Below are 18,444 nucleotides of genomic sequence, written 5' to 3' on the forward strand. Positions count from 1 at the left end.
AGCCCCTCCCATTTCCCAGTTTATTGTCTATTTTGCCGAGCCTTGTCCCCTCTCCCAGGTGTAGGTGAACAAAATGCCGAATCCCCGTGCTGGACCCTCTCCTCCAGTGACCGCCGCCTTGGGAGCAGAAGATGGCGGTGATGTGTAGTCCTGCATTTCCCTGGAGTGGTTTCTAGAGGTTGGGTCGCCTCACTCCTGGAGGCAAAAGGAGGGAGGGGCCTGGGTGAATGTTTTTGCAGTGGGTGTTGTCAGTGTTGTGTATCTTACTTGTAATGGTGGTGGCATGGGAGCAAATCTATCAACTTTTATACCTTCCAGAGCTATCTGTCAATTCTGCCTTATTAAAGCTGGTACTATAAAAGCGCCACACCTTTCCAATTTCACCAATAGAACACAGTGGTCCCTGAACACAAGGAGTAATAAAATAATTATTGCCTCTCTGACTAGTTCTTCTTAGAACGTAGCTTTTAAGTGTTATTTCAGACACAGGTGTTGCTGTGCTGTGGACATGATTTCCTTCCCAAACAGCCATGAATTGAGTCTGGTCCTGGGCGTGGGTGGTGGCGGGTGGTGGCAGGACCTTTAGGAGGTGGAGCCTAAGGGGCCCCCCGGGGTGCTGCCCTGAGGTTTTAAGGTAGCTCTCAGAGGCCCCTTGCTTAGTTCTCTCTGGAGAGGGCCTGGCCCTTCCCAGCTGTTCCTCGCCTCCTCTCTGTGGTGTGATCTCCAGCTCACACATCTAGTTAGGCCTCAATGGCAGCCAGAGCAGCAGGCCTCCCAAACCTGTGGCGATCTGCACCTTTTTAAAAAAGATTGTTACTCACCTGTAGGTGTTTTATTAATAGTAGCAAAAATGGGCAAATATAAGCGTACGAGTGAATATTTACTTCTAACCTTGAACACTATTTTCCCTTTGTTTCTAAGAGCAAAGCAGTTTGTTTCTGATGATTGACTCCATTTGGGTTGCTGTAAAGCACGGTAGACTTGGTCATTTCTAAGTGACGGGACGTCTCACACCCGGGTCTGGGAGATGGGGAGCCTCTGAAGGTGTGGCGGTTAGGGAGGCCATGGCCTGCGTCCTGGCCAGCGGCTGCTGTAGGCCACTACTCTTACCTCGAGGGAGGAACCCTTCTGACTTAATCAAGTCACCAAAGTCTTTGCCACTTAATAGTATCGCAGTTATTAGGCTGCAATAGACAAATTTGGGTGAACGCATAGTAAGAAAGCATGATCACTAGTCATGCCTTGTAGGCGCGTCGTAAATACTTGTGGACTTGACAGTTGACTGAACGTTTTCCTCCTCAGGTCATTAGAATAACCCACTCCCATCTGCTCCTCTTGCCAGTCCCCTGTGGTTTACATGGACCCGTGGCACAAATCAGCCAACCGGTAGCCACAACATGTTGTGCATCTGTCTTGTCACTTGCTGGGCTCAGAGCCTAAGAAGGCCTGTTAATGGGAGAGGGGCTAGGGTAATCCTTATTCTCCAGGGACTGAGGCAGAAGGATCACAAGTTCAAGGCTGGTCATAGTGAGAGACGTTGGAGAGAGAGAAGAGCGAAAACTGTGATTTCCTGTTTGGATCTTTGGAGGGAGGCAGACAGGAGGAAATGTGTGCCAATGGCATGCCCCCAGCGTGTATAGTACGGAATATGCACAACGTTATCTCCCTCATTCTGTTCATATTCCTTTTATAGAGCCATCCGTTAGTTCCAAATTACTCATTAACAAGTCTACATCTTTCCCAGATTTGTTTTTCTTAGTGGCAAAGTGAATCATTCACTGGGAGGCGTGTGAATTTTCCAAAGGGAACAGATCAAAGGATTTTGAGGAGCTCAGTCTTTCAGATTATTATTATTATTATTTATTTTGTTGGTGATGGGGCTTGAACTCTGGGCCTGGGCACTGTTGATGAGCTCTTCAGCTTAAAGCGAGCACTCTACCATTTGAGCCACAGTGCAACTTCCTGTTTTCTGGTGGTTAATTGGAGATAAGCATTGCATGGAATTTCCTGCCTGGGTTGGGTCTGAACCATGATCCTCAGATCTCAGCCTCCTTAGTAGCGAGGGTTACAGACGTGAGCCACATTGGTCCTTGGTTTCAGATTCTTTTTGCATGAGGTAAATGGACCCACTCTTTAGTCCTGGGCTGTACCGGTGAGGTATACTGTGGGACAGTGGGGTGAGCCTGCTCCTCATTCCCCAGGCCAGGCAAGCCTCTGCGGGGCTCCTGTGGGAAGACACTCAGTCCTCCCAGCTTGTATCATCAACCATGGGCTTCATTGGTGACTGCTCAGTATTCCGGGCGGCTTGTTTGCCTGCCCTTATGAAGTTTACCAGTGTTGAGGTTGCATCAGGAGTCATAGAAAAGAAAGCTGCAGTGAAAGTCCCTGTGTCTGAGAAATTTTAGCTGGTAAATGGATTAAAGCTTGATTTAGGAAATTCGTTTGGGATTCCTAGATTTTAAAAAAAAGTTTTAAGAGGGCAGAGATAGAGCTTAGTGGTACAGTGTATGCCAAGTGTGCGCCAGGTTCTGGGTTTGATCCCAGCACTGAAGACAAAATCCAACAAACCAAAACCAGGTTTCTAAGGCATTGCTTGCTAAATCTTCTGAATGGTAGATTTTCATCATCAGTCCCATACAGAAAACACTCAGAAATATAGTCGTAAGCTCTATATTTAAGCAACTGTTTGGACATGTACTTTCTTCAAGAAGAATTCTTACTTGTTCATTTAAAAGATGTCATTTCCCATATGCTATACTGAGGCTACATTACTTTAAAAAGATGTCCTTCGGTTCAGCTATTGTTGTGAGAAGCGAGTACCAGCATTATTTGACATTAAATGTGTGGTAATGAAAACTATTCATTAATTTTTGGTAGTTACTCAGAGCACATTCAGGGCGGGCACAGCGTATAATGCCACTGCGTGCTGATAGCTGTGTGGATCTGCCTTCAGATGGTGAAATGAGGGTGGATGATCCCCCTTCACCCCCGCCCCTCCCAGAAGGGCCACTGAGGCTCAGAATGTGATGGCGAGCAGAGGATGCAGAGAGCTGTTTGCTTGAGGAGCAAGCGTGTAGACTGCTGGGTGCAGGCAGAGGCTGCGCAGCAGATGAGGGCTGTGCTTTTTGACCTTTTCTTGTCTCTTGGCTCACTCGGTACCAACCCTAGATTACGAAACATGTTCTGGAAGTTATTTCTAGAGGGCACACATCCCTTTGGTGACAGCTTATTTCTGGATTCCTGGTGCACATGCCTGGACTCTGATGACATTCGGAGGTGTGTGGCCAGCCTGTCACTTGATTAGTCGCTGAATTGTAAGGACTCCCCACTGGCAGGGCGGGGTTGGGGGGGGTCCAAGCATGTGAGGGAAGAAGCAAAATAACTTGTTTGTTTCTTCCAGGCTTATCTTGACAGGACACCAAGCCGGCCTCCTTCCTTCCCCTGTGTCCCTCTTTATTGATGTCCCTACCAGTTCAAAGGGAGCTAATGTAGCCCCTCCTAGGGAGTGATCTTTAGGGAGTGATCTCTGAGACCCTTGGAAGCTGCTGTAGTTATGGGAGAGCTTATATCTACAAAGGTGACTCAAATCCCCCCTGAGACATCCGAGATGATAGCAGACTCCTGTAGTCCATGCTCAGTGTCCCTGTGCTTTCTCTTTCTTGTCTATTCTGAGGTTCTGTGCTGAGGCTCACTGTGTCTCAGGAGGTCTGTGGTAGTGGCGGAGGAGGCAGGGATGTGGAGGTTAACTTAAAACAGACGACTTCTCTGTACCCTGCTGTGCTTGACTTTAAAATGAGGATAGAAAGCAGGTTCTCACAGAGCTTCGGGGAGAGTGGAATGAGGCCTGGCCTGGGGAATGTTTAATGCAGAGTCCAGCACAAGGTGTGCATTTGGTTCATGTTAGTGAGCACCACCGTTTCTCTCTGCTCTTACCTAGATTGTGTTGGAGAAGCAGAGCCCCTGGTCTGGGGCTGTTTCCAAGCTAAGCACAAGACTCCCAGGAGCCGGGAGCAGGCACCAATCCCGCAGCCGCCTCTAGCCGTCACAGCACAGGCTCCTTTCGTCCAAGACCGTCTCTTCATCTGTCCTCTGGCTTGGCAGCGTGGTCCTCCCAGGGGGAGGCACCAGCTGCTCCCTGTTTTAGTCGTGGGGGGAAGGTTGAGTTTCTGAGTCTTCTCCAGGGGTCAGGGCTACACCACAACTCTGGGTTCCCTTTCTGATCCAGGGCCCCGAGAGCCTCCAGCGTCTGACCTTGTAGGAGGGACGAGGCTGTGCACTGAGATCCCAGGATTCTGTGACTATACCTGAAAGTTCCTGCACCACGTGGGCTTTGCGTGCCAGGAGTTTACTTCCAGTGCTGGGACCCCGTGTGTGTGGCAGGGGCTGTGCCTGGGATCCCAGGCGGGGCCCCACAGGCCGTGGACACAGGGCAGCCTGTATGGAACTGCCTGTGACCCAAAGGGTCCTTTTACCTGTGGTCTGTGGCCAAATCCACACACCACACACCATCCATTCCACTTGCTGTGGCTTAGATGCAGTGATGTCTGCAGCTGCACCTTTGCCCGGGCCCTGGGTGCCTAGGGGGGCACCGTCAGTGGGTGGAGAGGAATCCGTGACCGGATCGGCTCTCAGGCTCACCTGGGCTTTTCAACCCTGCTTGCTCTCCCTCTCCGCAGGCACTGGCCTCTGGGCAAGTGATAGATCTCATTAAAAAAAAGTCTTTAGATTGTGGGAAGTAGAGTTTATTTCAGGAGGCCATGGTAAGGAGTAAAGCCCACAGACACTTATGTGCTCACCTCGGTGCCTGCCCCTCGGTGTGTTGTAGGTTCCATGAGCAAAGCGGTTCCTTGATTTGTGTGGGTGGGACAAGACCCGGATTGTTTGGAGTGAAAGGACACTGGGCTGGTGGAGAGAAGACGGGAGAGGGAAGCTGGGCTCTCATCGGACCTTGTGCCTGACCCCGCAGGAGTGGCTGCTGTGGTTTGAATGTGGTCTCCAAGTTTATGTGTTGCAGATTTAATCTCCAAAGTTGTATGTTAATGATATCTAGAGACAGGGCTTTGAGAAGATAATTAAAATGAGATGTGGTCAGGAGTGTGGGGTCTTCATGGTGTCTTTATGAGAAGAGACCCTTGTTGGGTACTGGTGGCTCACGCCTGTAATCCCAGCTTCTCAGGAGGATGAGACCTAAAGATCATGCTTCAAAGTCAGCCCAGGCAGGAAAGTCCATAAGACTCTTATCTCCAGTTAACCACCTGGAAGCCACAAGTGGAGCTGTGGCTCAAAGTGGTAGAGCACTAGCCTTGAGCAAAAGAGCTCGGGAACAGCATCCAGGCCCAGAGTTCAAGCCCCACAACCAACCAGAAAGAGAGAGAAATCCAAGGTAGCAGTTGCTCTGTCTTACCATAGAACAGTATTGCCAGAAGGGCTTCCTCAGGGGCCAGCGCCCCGCTCTTGGACTTCCAGGCTCTAGAGCTATGAGCCAAACAGACTTATTCTTTTCCCAGGTTTTATTGTTACAGCAGCAGAACATGGCCAAACAGCGGCTCTTGGCATCTAGGACTGTGTCATGTGAGGCCGGAGGCGAACCCATCTCCGCCCTCAAGAATCCTTATCCCTACTCAGAGAGTTGATTGCTCTCGGCCTACAAGCACATCTTTGTTGGAAAAATACTATTTCAGTTTGCCAGCGTGTTCTACAAGCCGACAGTAGGAGATGAACTTTTAAGTCCGCTCGTTTATGGAACCTTCCTGCTCTGATTTTAATTTGGTCTCGGGCGCCGCTTGCTTGCTTGGCACCCATACCTTGCATTGGTTTCCAGTCTTTTTGTTCACAGCTATGCCACCCTTCCAGCATTTAGGATTTTTCCATCTGATGCAATCTGCCAGTTAGAATTTCCTGTTGGCAGCGTGCTGAGAAAATGAAACTGGAGTTAGAGGTTTGTTCTGCATCTCTGTGGCTCGGGAGAGAAGGTAGAATGCATTGAGAAGTGTGCACGTTGGGTCTGGGCCCAGCCTGTGACCTGGGTTTGTGATTCATGTTTTTCTGACTTGGTCACTCTGATGACCATCATGAGGATCATATTCTTCATGATTAAGTTTGGGGTCCCATCCCCACTGTCCACTTCAGAGCATCGAGTGAGAACTCTTGGGGAGTGAAATTAGTGGGGCTCACTGGTTTCAAGGCCAGGACTGGGTGGAGACAGGTTTCTGCCCCTGGGGAAGCCAGCTAAAATTCCCACCAGCCCTGTGGACCTGGATGATTGATTCCATGCCAGACAGGTGAAGCGTGGACAGTTTACCACCACCTTTGGTGAGACAGGCTGGAAAGGAGATAAAGGGGAAGAATTCTTATCAGAATCTTGCTTCATGTGTCCCTATGTGGCATTAGATCCACATTTGATCTGCACATTAGATCTGCACAGGTGGCAGATGGCTCTTGTGACAGCCCAAAGCAGCCACAGTCCCCGCTCTCAAAGCGTGAGGTCAAGTGGAGTATTCTGATCTTACAGGACTCACCCTGCTGGACGGCTCAGGCATGGGCCGACGGAGGATATGGGCGCATGTTTGTGAAATACACAGTGAAGAGCATGCACATATTTGTGAGAGCGCAAGAAAGAACGGTGATGTAGATGAGATTCCAACTTCTCATGACTCCCAACAGATTGGAGGTGTGTGTGTGTGTGTGTGTGTGTGTGTGTGTGTGTATTCATGTTGCCACTTGGACATTGTCTGCCCTGGGAGCTCTGTGAGACAGGAAGATGTCTGTCTTAACAATCCCTGACTCTCAAGGGCCTACTATGGCCAGTGGTAGTCTTGGCACTTAATTCACACTCAATATAAATAAACAGCAATTGAGCGATCTGGTTTTTGTAAGAGACCATCACTTGCTATGTACTCATGGCTTACACCTGAATTCCTAGTTACTGAATTGGCTGAGACCTGGAAGATTGTGGTCTGAAACGAGCCTGAGAAGAAAAGTCTGCAACACTCCATTTCCAATTAACAGCAAGATGAGGCACGACTCAAGTGGTAGAGTGCCAACTGAGAGCAAGCAAGTCAAGGGAGCGTGCTAGGCTCTGAGTTCAAGCCCTAGAGTGCACATGTGCACGCGCATGTGCACACACACACACAAAAGTGGAATGCAGGTGCAGAAGGTACTTTGGTCTGGAGTTTGGCGGCAGTCTGTGGTGGACTAGTTCCATGGTGACTTTCTTTCCACTTTTGGCATGCATTCAAGTAGCGGTTAAGAGTGTCCTGTGGAAGGTGGTTGTGACGGCTGGAGGGGAAGGTGGCAGCTGGCTGGAGGTGAATGTGAATGTTGATGTGGAGACAGACATACCTGGCTTCCCCTTCTGATGGATTCACACATTATGGCATGGTGGCCTTGGCCTTGCAAAGGTTAGCTGGAGGAGGTATGTAATCTCTCCGCCGCTCTGTATGTCTCCATGCTGAGGTAAGACGCCCCCCCCCCCCGACGCTCCGCACTGATAACCTTGGGGAGCCCCTTAGGGCCTCTTCAAACCTCACAAGTTGGCAGTCGCTCCTATCTCCGTCCTTAGAGAGCGTGTGGACAACAGGGCCCTCACAGGTTACAGTAATGTGTGTGTGAGCGGCTCCAAACGCGGCGGTGCTTGGCGGTGCTTGGCGGTGCTGTCGGGAGGGTGTTGGTCCTGCATTGATGGCAGTCATTTCTCTTGGCGGTGCAGATTTTTTGAAGCACCTTCCAGTGCAGGGTCATATTCCAGTCTGAGACTTTTCAAAAGGCTGAGCACACTTCCCCAGCCTCCCTCCAGCGAGCATGGCCACCTACATGCTGGGCTCCACCAACCGGATGCGTCGGGCCAGACTTGGCCTTAGAAGCTGGGAGTGAGAGAAGCAGGCTTAAAGGAAGCCATTCTGACTAGGGACATGGTGACACATGGTTTCCTCACACACAGCTCCTTCCCATGGTGATTCTGCCAGAGTCCCATGTTCTGATTTGGGTGACACTTGGGGCCTGCGTCTCTGGCCTTCTAGAAATGCTCAGGGATCCTTTAGTGAGTTCCTTTCTGCTTACAACCACCAAAGTCTTCAGTCTTATTTACCATGAGGACTGTGGGCTGAGACTGTAGGCCTTTCCAGTTCCAGAGCCCACAGGAGGGTGAGTTTATGGCCGTAACCACCTTGCACGCTGCTCACCACAGAGCTTGTTCAGGGGCCTAGAATGGTGGCCTGCCTGCCTAGCAAGCATGAGGACCTGGTTCAGTACGTGCTGCTAGAGGAGGAGGAGGAGGCGCCTGAGAGGTGGCTGTTTGTTTTCTCAGTGGTGAAAGTATCTTGTTTCTGAGAGGTCCGCGCATAAAGCAAAGTCGCTGCAGGAGGAAGAGAGGCCGTAGCCTCCATTGTGAGCTCCCAGACTGCCGCGTGCTGTGGAGAATCCACACATCACCCACAGGCCTAGCAGTGTGCCAGCTTGCTTCCCAACCCAGACGATGTTAAGGCTAACTTTGCAAAAGAAAAAATGAAAGAAATAGCACCTAACACATTGCCTCCATCTCCCCCTGTATTGTCTGCGTGCAGCCTGGCTTGAGCTACCACAACAACAAAAACCAAGAACTCTAGAAGAAAATTAACGTGAAACTTTTGATGTTCCGGAAAACTGTGTATCATACCCCGAACACCCTCCCACCCCTGCCCACCAAATTGAGTGACAGCTGCTCACCTTGAGTCAGGGGCATCAGTGTCATTGAGTGTCTGTCAGATTGGGAAGTAATTTCATCTCAGCGTGTGTCTTCCTCTGTCCGCTGTGGAAGGAGGGTTTCCCAGATCGCGGTGACCCTGGGTGTATTCCCTCTCCATCTCCACCTGTCCCAGGTGGGCTCAGCCCGGAGGCTCCGCCCCTTCCTGGGCCTCTCCTAACTGGCACTGATGGAAAGGAAGCCTGTAATGAGAGGAGAAGGTATGTGGACACCTTCCGAGTCCGTGCCGTCACTGCTTGGTTATAAAAGCAGAGGCAGACCCCGCTGCCCAGCGCTGACTCGGTCCCTCCCCTCCCTTCCCCCCACCCCCTGCCCCCAAGCCGAGCCGTGAGACCCGAAAGGGTGGGGTGGAATGCCTCCTCCCCGCGTGACTCTCAGAACGCCCAGAGTTTCCCGAGAGGGTCAAGCTTGAAGGGAGTTCACATTTCTTCCCAGGTGTGGGCTATTTCCACACCACACTTTCTGGGAATACGGGGATAGACCAAAATCCATGCTAACTATAAGCCATCCGCTGCTTCCGCCTGCTTCTGAGGAGAAAGAGGTTATTGATCACTTGAGTACATGACTGGTGCTCGCGACTTCAAGGATTGAGATCGTATCCCATGATCGGTGCTGTGGCTTCACTTTCTGCGTATGCTCCTGGACCCTACTCAATCAATACCTGTCACGGGGCTCAGGACACCCGAGGCTGGCGGCCGGCTTCAGCCCCTGCTGCCCCAGGCCTCAGTTCCACGGTCTGGTGTCCATCATTGTCTTGTCCCCGTCTCTGTGGGTCACGACAGAGACCCTTTCTGGTCCGCAGTTGCAGCAGGTGAGTCACTCCCCAAGCAGTGTCACGACCGAGCCTGCGTGGTGAGGTGACATGGTGCATGTGTGGGAGATGCAAGGGAAGAACGCACAGCCCGGGCTCAGCGGCGGCCATGCTGTGCGGCTTTGGCAGCATACTTGGCCTCCCTCAACCTCAGTCTTCGGGCCTTGAAATGGGTAAGAATGACTGCTTCATGACGTCATAAGGGTTCTGTAAAACAAGGAACAGAGCTTGGTACTTAGAACAACTTAGCTGCTGTTATTATTGCCTGTCATCAAGGGTCAATTGATCAGTGGTAATGAGTGGTTAAAATAAAAGATGAGTTTAGGGGAGTCTTTCTCCTTCTTCCTTTCTCTCTCTCTTTTTTCTTCCCTTTCTTTCTTCTGATTAAAATAAAAGGAAGGAGGCACCAACAAAATCTAACCTGAATTCAGGTACAGTGGCACACACCTGTAGTTCCAGCTACTCGGGAGGCGGTGGAAGGAGAATCTCAAGTTTACGGACAGCTTGCGCAAAAACAAAATAAAAAGCACAAAGTTGAGGCATAGTTCAAATAACAGAGCAATTAAGAGGCCCTGGATACAATCAGGTACTGCAAAACAAAACAAAGCAAACAGGTCGACTAAAATTTATTTTTATTTTTTTTTAAGCAGACACACAAGTAGGAAAACCAGTATGCCAGTCATGGCTCACAGCTCTTTGCCTCGGATTCCATTCTCACCCAGTCCTGTATACTTTATCCACTGCAGTCATATACTTAATCCACACAGATTTGCATGTGCATTGAGTCTTCAGATCAACTGTGAAAAGTACTATTATTATCTTGACTGGTGAAAAAACAGACACACAGAGGGGGTGAGTAACTTGCCTAAGACCACACAGCTCCTAAAGGCTGGAGCCAGCACCAGCTTGCAGGCAGGTCATTTCATTTGGCAGAGGGGCACTGTGTCCCGAGCAGTGACAAGACTGGACAGCTCAGACAGCCCATCAGCATCGGCCCCATCATGGGAGGCGCATGTAGGTCGTATGGAGGAGTAAACGCAGTTCTGCGTGGAAGTGGAGGAGGACTGCGGCAGGGTTTCCTGGCAGTCAGCTGGGGGTGGAGATGGGCAGGTAGATGTGAGGGTCCAGGCCCGATGTGTGTGTGGGAGGGGCTGGAACGTGCTTGGCCTCCTGGGCAGGGAGGACCCGGGGAAGGGTGGATAGAGCAAAGGGCACACGCTTGGGATTCAGGTCAAGCTGCATCAGGCTCTATTTAGACTTGACTTGCTCTTTGAGACAGGCTGAAAATTCACCCAATGGCCATTCCCATGTACCAGGCTGGGTGGAGCCTGTGCCGGGCATGGAGTTACCTGTTGGTGTGGGACCCCTCCTGAAGGGCTGCTGTGCATGCACAGCCGTGGGAACCCTGCCAGCAGAGCTGAGAACGCCACCTCCACATGTCCCACCCGCTCCTTCCCGGCCTCAGCTTGCTGGGGAGCAGTGATTGGAAATCTCCATCTGGGACTCCATGGGGGATGGAGAGACTCCAAGGAAGGCTGGTATCTGCAAACAGTGTCTCTGATTTGTTCAATTACCACATTACCAGCAAGGGCTGTTAGCTTGATGATGAGAAGCTAATTATATGACAGGGTGAGCCACGTGGCCAGCCATGCCACTCAGGGCAGCACAATATTTATCTGGGCAGCGGAGCCGAGCTGCTAATTCAGTGCCGTCTTTTCCAGAGATTCAGCAATGCAGTCAAAAACGGCCCAGACAGACAGACACCCTCCAGGTCCTGGAGACACAACTCTAAGGCATTCTCTTGCCAGCTACAGACTTGGAACTCACTTGCTGATGGCCTTTCTTGTGTTTCCTATTAAATAGCCTCCATAAAAAGGGCAGGAGGATGACGGGACATCCGAAGTTTCAGGCAGAGCTTCCCTTGGTTGATGGTTAAAGGCAGAACGACTCACAGGCTTTATGTTTCACATGTAGATTTTTTTACGCAGCTGGAGAAAATTTGAAACATTTAAAACACACGTAAGTTAAGAATCCTGATTATGGCCAGAGCCAGACCTGGTGGTATAAGCCTGTAATCCCAGTGCGTGGAATGCACAGGCAGAAGGGCAGGGAAGGCCACCTGGCTACAGAGGGACACCCTATCTCAACAAAGAAACAACAGCAAGTAGTCACTGTCACTAATGATAAAATGCTTGGATTGACATGCCATCAGGGCCAATGACATGGAAACATTAGCTTAAACCAACTGATACAGTTAGGAACCAAAAATGCTTGACTTACACAAAATGACCCTGTGTGTGTGTGTGTGTGTGTGTGTGTGTGTGTGTGTGTGTGTGTGTGTGTGTGTGTGTGTGTGTGTGTGTGTGTGTGTGGTGGATGGTTATAGCACTAAAGCAGTGTTGCTGCGTGAACAGTGTGAGATATATAGTGCCTTCCAGGTGTTATCTTTACAAGCCAGTTTCAAATTGGGCCACATGTTCTGTGGTAAGTATGTGTTGGGAGACACGCGGTACACACACACTCCTGGTTCCATGTTGTCCACCACTGCTCTTGAGCTAAGTAGTTGTGTCAGAGACCACCTGGCTTACACATGGGAAATATTTGCTGTGTTACCTTTCCCAGAAAACTGTTGAGTCTCTGTGGAATCTGTCAAGCACTCTAGGCCTTCAGATGTGCTTCAGAACAGTGCTTTGCAGAACTGCATTGTATTCAGATGATTGACATCCCCTTCACGCATGTCCCGCCCTCCTCAGGGCCTCTGATCCTCCTTCGCCCTGTGATCTGGTGTCATATGGGGAAGCTCCTTTAGACTCCCATGTTCTGAGTCCAGCCGACACTTGTAGGAAGCACTGTTTTCATCTCCATTTTATTTTATTTATTTTTGTCGTTCACAGGGCTTGAACTCAGGGCCTGGGTGCAGTCCCTGAGCTTTATCACTCAAGGGTAGTGTTGTACTGCTTTGAGTCACAGCACCACTTCTGGTTTTTTGGGGGTTAATTGGCGATAAGAGTCTCACGGACTTTCTTGCCTGGGTTGGCTTTGAACTGAGATTCTCAGATCTCAGCCTCCGGAGTATCTCTGCCTCCTCAGATCTCTGGCCTGAGCCACCGGAGCCCAGCTCATCTCCATTTCAGTGATGTAGCAAAAGACATGGAGAGGTGAAGGAAGACAGCCCAGTAAGGCAACTTGAACACATATCTACACAGGGTGACCTTGAACAAAGTGGTTTCCCCTTTTCTACTACCAAGATCCAGGAGAATGCTGGTCCCGTTGAGTATGATAGGCTTCCAGGAGCTACATTTTGTACTCATATGAATTTTAATCTCTGTAAAACATCTTCTTTACATCATATGTTTGTTTTAAAGCATAGTTTTTCCTGTTTTTCTTTTGTACCTCTTTCATTGGGACCAGAGTAAAAGTCCTCATTGGGACTTTTTGATTCTTACGTTTTTTAGAACAAAGGTTCTCCCCTGCTTTTTTTGTTTGTTTGTTTGTTCTAAATTATTTTTGTGCTGGTACTGGGCTTGAACTCAACGCTTGCACTCTTGCTTGGCTTTTCTGCTTAAGTCTGGTGGCCATTCTTAAGCTGCGGTAGAACACGTTAAAAATTAGCCATTGTAAAACATACTACATACTTTTGGATTTAGTCTTCATCACACAACCCCTTTTTGGAAAAACATATGGAGAGCTTATTTAAAATGACTTTTAGCCTTTAACTGTGAAGGCCCATTTTCTCCAATAATTATTAAATCTATAATAGATTTTTTCCCCTCAAATTTTGATTATTATGTTTGCTAGTTTCCTCAGGTGATCACCATGACATCTAAGTGCTCCCGGATTCTGACTGACTTCCTCCTTCCCAATTTATTTTGTATTCAAAACAAATTGAACAATAACTGGTTTTGTAAGATCACAAGCATACGCCACATGCCCTTTGTGAGGGATGGTTTTGGACAGAACAGAGCAAGGATGCATAGGTGAAATCTGAAGTCCGACAGCCACTGGACCCCACTCACATGGTCCTTGGACTAGAGGAGCAGCGTTAGGCTCTACCCCGGAGCAGCTGGCCAGGGTTCCAGTCCGGTCTCTGTGCTCACCAGTTCTTTGACCCTGAGCATTGGGCAAGTGACTTCCATACCTTGCCCTTATCTCAAAGGTCTTCCTGAAGAACCCTCTTGAGTTGGGGCGGGAAGGACAGAAGCAAGATTGCCTAGCAGGGGAGGCTGAGCCGTGCTTTGTCTCTGTGGAGTTTCCAGCCCTGAAGCCTTCTCCCAAACCAGGACGAGGAAACGTGGTTTCCACAGTGACACCGAGGAAGGCCGTGCAGATGACACCCGCACAGGCCTGGCAGCTGTGAGGCTCCACCCCGCCTGGAGGAGCGAGACCTTCCTCCCGCAGGGGCCCTGGCCGCGTGTCCCCATGGGGTACATGAGAGCCGCTTCTCAGAAGAGCCAGCATCAGAACAGGTCTGACCTGTAACTGCTGGCTTGCTGAGTGGATTAAAATTAAAATCTCAAGGTTTATCTCTTCACCTGTCACGTTCCTCCTACCAGTGCTGCTACCTTGTTGAGTTCTGGACCCTGTGTTTGGAACATGTCCATTCTCCTCCTCACTCAGCCTTTCTGCTTACTCTTGGGACATTTCTTCTGGTATTTGTTTTCCCCTGGGTAATGGCTGAGGCTCCTTTGGCCTGGGGTCTGAGCCTCCTCCCAATCAGTCACTGACACTCCGGAAGCTGGTCTTATTACTTGTTATATCCCATGGGATCTGCATGAATTATCCTCTAAGTAAACACGTGGGGATGATAAAAGGCTGAGAATTTTCTCATCCACTCCACAGTACCCCTGTAGGCCAGGATTCTTTGATTTTTGCTGGAAACAGAACATATGTTTCTGTGGACATCAATCTACTTGATGCTCATGCCAAGGCCCTCCATAGACATGGGGATTTTTCCCATGGTGATGATCAGTTTCTGTGTCAGTTTCTGTGGACCCAGTTATTGGGTACAACACCCATCAAGATGCTGCTGAGAAGGTAGTTTTTGGATGTGCTTTATGTATCAGCAGACTTAGAGTAAGGTGAATGGATGACCCTCTGTCACGTGGGCGGACCTTGTCCAATCAATTGAAGGTGAACAACAAAGATGGAGTGCCCTTGAAGAAAGAATTCTGCCTCTCGACTCAGAACTGCAGTGGTGCCACATTTCCCCCCTGCTGGTCTGTCCTGTGGATTTCAGACTTGCCCAGCCTGGCATGCACCTATTCTTTAGCACAAGTCTGTCTGTTTCTCTCTCTTCAGTGTTGGCTCGGTCTCCATCCCCAACTTGTTTCCAGATTGCTGCCATGCCCACCTGTTTGAGATTGTTCCTCAGCTGCCATCCCAAAGAGGAGCTTTGCCTTAACCTGTAGTAGTAGTTCTGTGCCACCGTGAAGAGACTAGAAGAGCTGTTTCTCACTGTGAAGCGGTACTCTTGTGTGTCTGCTCCCATGAAGCCACATGCCTCCTCATGGAGGGAGAAGGGACATGGCTTATGCTGGAAAACACCAGTAAACATGATGTTCTCACTCGCACATTCGTTGCAGATGGTGTGGCCATGCACGTTGTTTGGGGGCCTCTCTTAAAGCTCCTGACACATCCTGTTCCTTTCCCTTCACTTATATTTAGACCGAGGTGATGTTTACATTTTAGCCTCTTGTGATGGGCACCCAAGCGTGGTCAGGAGGACTGTTCACGGGCCATTGCCCTTTGCAGTTCTCAGGACAGCTTGTGACTGTATTGTCTCATTGGAAATAGTAGCAAGTAGACTGGAGCAAGAGAGTTCACATGGATTATAAACAAACAGCTAGGTGGACAGCCACGCTGAGTGGCGTGAGTCCATGAAGACTCCTGAGGAGCTGTGTGTACGGTGTTGCCATGGTTTGGTGCTAAAAGTAGGCACACATAAAGAAGCCAAGTTCATTCTATTTTTAAAGCATAGACTTCCTCTAATAGTCAAAATAGAAAAGAAACATGAAAGGTAAGGACTGGTAGATTGGATACAAAGTGAATCCAAAGTAAGACAATGTTTTTTTGGAGAGTTTAGCAAAGAGTTTGTTGAAGTTTATCCAATGACAGCTTATTATTCATGGCTTTCATAGGAGCATGCTGGAAATAGTTCTGCCCACTTGGGTCTGCGGATGCTGCTCCCAACATGAGAGAGGGTCCCAATGTGTTTCTGCGTGTTGTGAATGTTCCAGGAAATGGATGTGCCTGTGGGGTGCAGCCGTTTGTTATGCCCTATTGTATCAGCTCACGCCGATTTCTGCTTTCTCCCAGCACTGGGGTTATGCCTCGTGGCTGGCATAAGGCATGATGCTGGCGGGAAGGGCATGAGGTATCTCAGAAGGGACTGGGTGCTTTGTGCTTAGTGAGCTCATCTAGAGAGGATGGGGCAGGGGGAGGACAAGTCTGAGGGAGTGATGCTGAGTGGGCAGGAGGGGAGCTGGATGTGGCCCCTGGAGCTCATGTAGTGGATTTGTCAGGATAGGAGAGAAAATCAGATGTGTGTCTGGAATAGTTGGAGCAATGAAACAAATAACATGGTGCTTAACCCAGAGTGTAAAATAAATAACATGAGTTCTTGCTAATAAAAATTACTGAAGAAATGGAGGAGTAAATCTTCCATGTAGAAGATTCCCACATAACCACATGCCAGTTCTCTGGTTAGGATTTAAGATTTGGTCTCTTTTACTAACATCCTTCCCTCTTTAAGCCTGGATTGAACTTAGTGACTTGTTTTCAAAGAATAGAGTAGGAGAAGGGAAAAAAGACTAGGAGATTTATAATAGGCAAACCTGAAACCACTGTATCCAAGTGATTCCATTAACATTAGTTTTAGTAGCTATTGGGTAGGGTGGCACAGACCTGTAATCCCAGCTGTGTGGGAGGTGTAGGTAGGAAAATCACAGCCCAGGTCTAGCTTGGACAAAAATATGAGATGCTATCTAAAAAATAACGAAAGCAAAAATGTTTGGGCATATGGATTAACTTGTTGCCCAGTTACCAAATGCAAGACCCTGAGTTTAAATTCTAATGTTACCAAAAATCCTTCCTCAAACTGAAAAATCATTAGCCTCATGTTATTATTTTTGACCCTCAATATACTGTTGAGAAAAACTCACCACAAATGCAAGCTGAAAGGTATCTGCAGAATACTCTGCGTAACCATGACGGTCATGAAAAGCAAGGAAAGACCCAGAGTGACTCTCAGAGACCATAGGACACTAGATATGATACAGTGCAATCGCTTGGGTAGGATCCTGGAATGGCGAATAAAAAGTTAGTGGAAAAAATTTATGAAATTCACACGAACCTGAAGTTTAGCTCGCAGTAGCACACCTACTACATTGGTTTTCAGTTTTAAAGCAAGTGCCATGGGAATGCAAAGTGGGGACAGGTGGAGGGGGATCGGAGAGGGGCAAGAGACAGCTCTCCCCATGGCCTTTGCTGCTCTTCGGTAAATTGGAAGCTATTCCAGAAGAAAGCTCTTTGTGTGCTCCCAGGAGGGAGGGCAGATGCCGGAGAAACGCAGACAGGCGCTAGATACGGTATAGGCGGAAGCCAGAGATGACCGCACACCTGCTTTCTCCTGTGAGAAACTCTTCCAGTTATGGATTTGTTTCATTCTTGAGTTTAAACCTCATTGCTTTTATTTTTTAAGTTTTACTGTCAAGGTGATGTCTAGCGGGGTTACAGTTACATAAGCCAGGTAAGGAGTGCGCGTCTCTTTGAACAGTGTCATCCCCGCCCTCATGTCTCCCAGCTGTTTCCTTCTCAACCCCTCCCCCACAAGTGGTGTAGTTCTCCTCCAGCACAGGGTAAGTCACCCTTGTCCCACCGCCGCTCCACCCTGAATGCGCCTAGCTCATCTCGTTACCTGTCATTGTCATTGAAGGGTGGTGTGGTTTGAATGTGTCCCCAAAGTTCATGGGTTGGAAACTTGTTCCCCAAAGTAACTATATGACAGACTTCACCCTCCGAGTGGATTAATGCTGGGCCTCACACTTATGAACTGTGAGAATGGGTTCCTCATCCAAGGTGACGTGGCTCCTTTCCTCACTTTCTTACTGTCCTCTTCCCATGCTGGGTGATCAGCAAGAAGGCCTTGTCAGATGTGGGTCCCTTGACTTAGGGCTTCCCAGCCCCCACAGGTGTAAGAAATAATTGAATATTGGTTATAAATTACCCTTCTTTGGATATTCTATTTTTATAGCATACAATGGACTAAGGCAAAAGGGTTTTGCTTATTGCATGATAAAAATGAACTCATTTATGGGAAACTTGCAGGTTACTGTGTTGTTTGGGGTCCTGAAGTAGCCTGAAGGTGATAAGCCATGTTTCCAGGAAGCCGCGTTTATCACCACACAACATTGGAGGCAATCAGGGGCGAAGAGCCTGCTGGTTAAGAGCCTGTTGGGTGACAACTCAGTCGTGTGAGAAGCAGTTCTGGGGTCTGTTAAGTTAAAGACCTTGCCCGGCACTGGCGGCTCATGCCTGGAATCCAAGCTACTCAGTAGGCTGATACCTGAGGACCCAGGCTCAGAGCCAGCTGGGGAAGGAAAGTTTGTGAAATTCTTTATTTCCAGTTAACCATCAAAAAGCCAAAATTGGAGGTGTAGCTCAAGTGATGAGTGCTAGCCTTGAGTAAAAAAAAGCTAAAAGACACACACACACACACACACACACACACACACACACACACACACACACACACACACACACACACACACACACACACACACACACACACACACACACACACACACACACACACACACGTCTTCTTTTCCCCACTTGCCTGGGTCGGTCTGGTACCCAGCACATGAGGGCTTCTTCCTCTCTGAACTTGCCTAGA

This window comes from Dipodomys spectabilis, unplaced genomic scaffold, assembly GCF_019054845.1.
Source record: "Dipodomys spectabilis isolate Male_0828 unplaced genomic scaffold, ASM1905484v1 ptg000179l, whole genome shotgun sequence".
NCBI classification, from domain to species: domain Eukaryota; kingdom Metazoa; phylum Chordata; class Mammalia; order Rodentia; family Heteromyidae; genus Dipodomys; species Dipodomys spectabilis.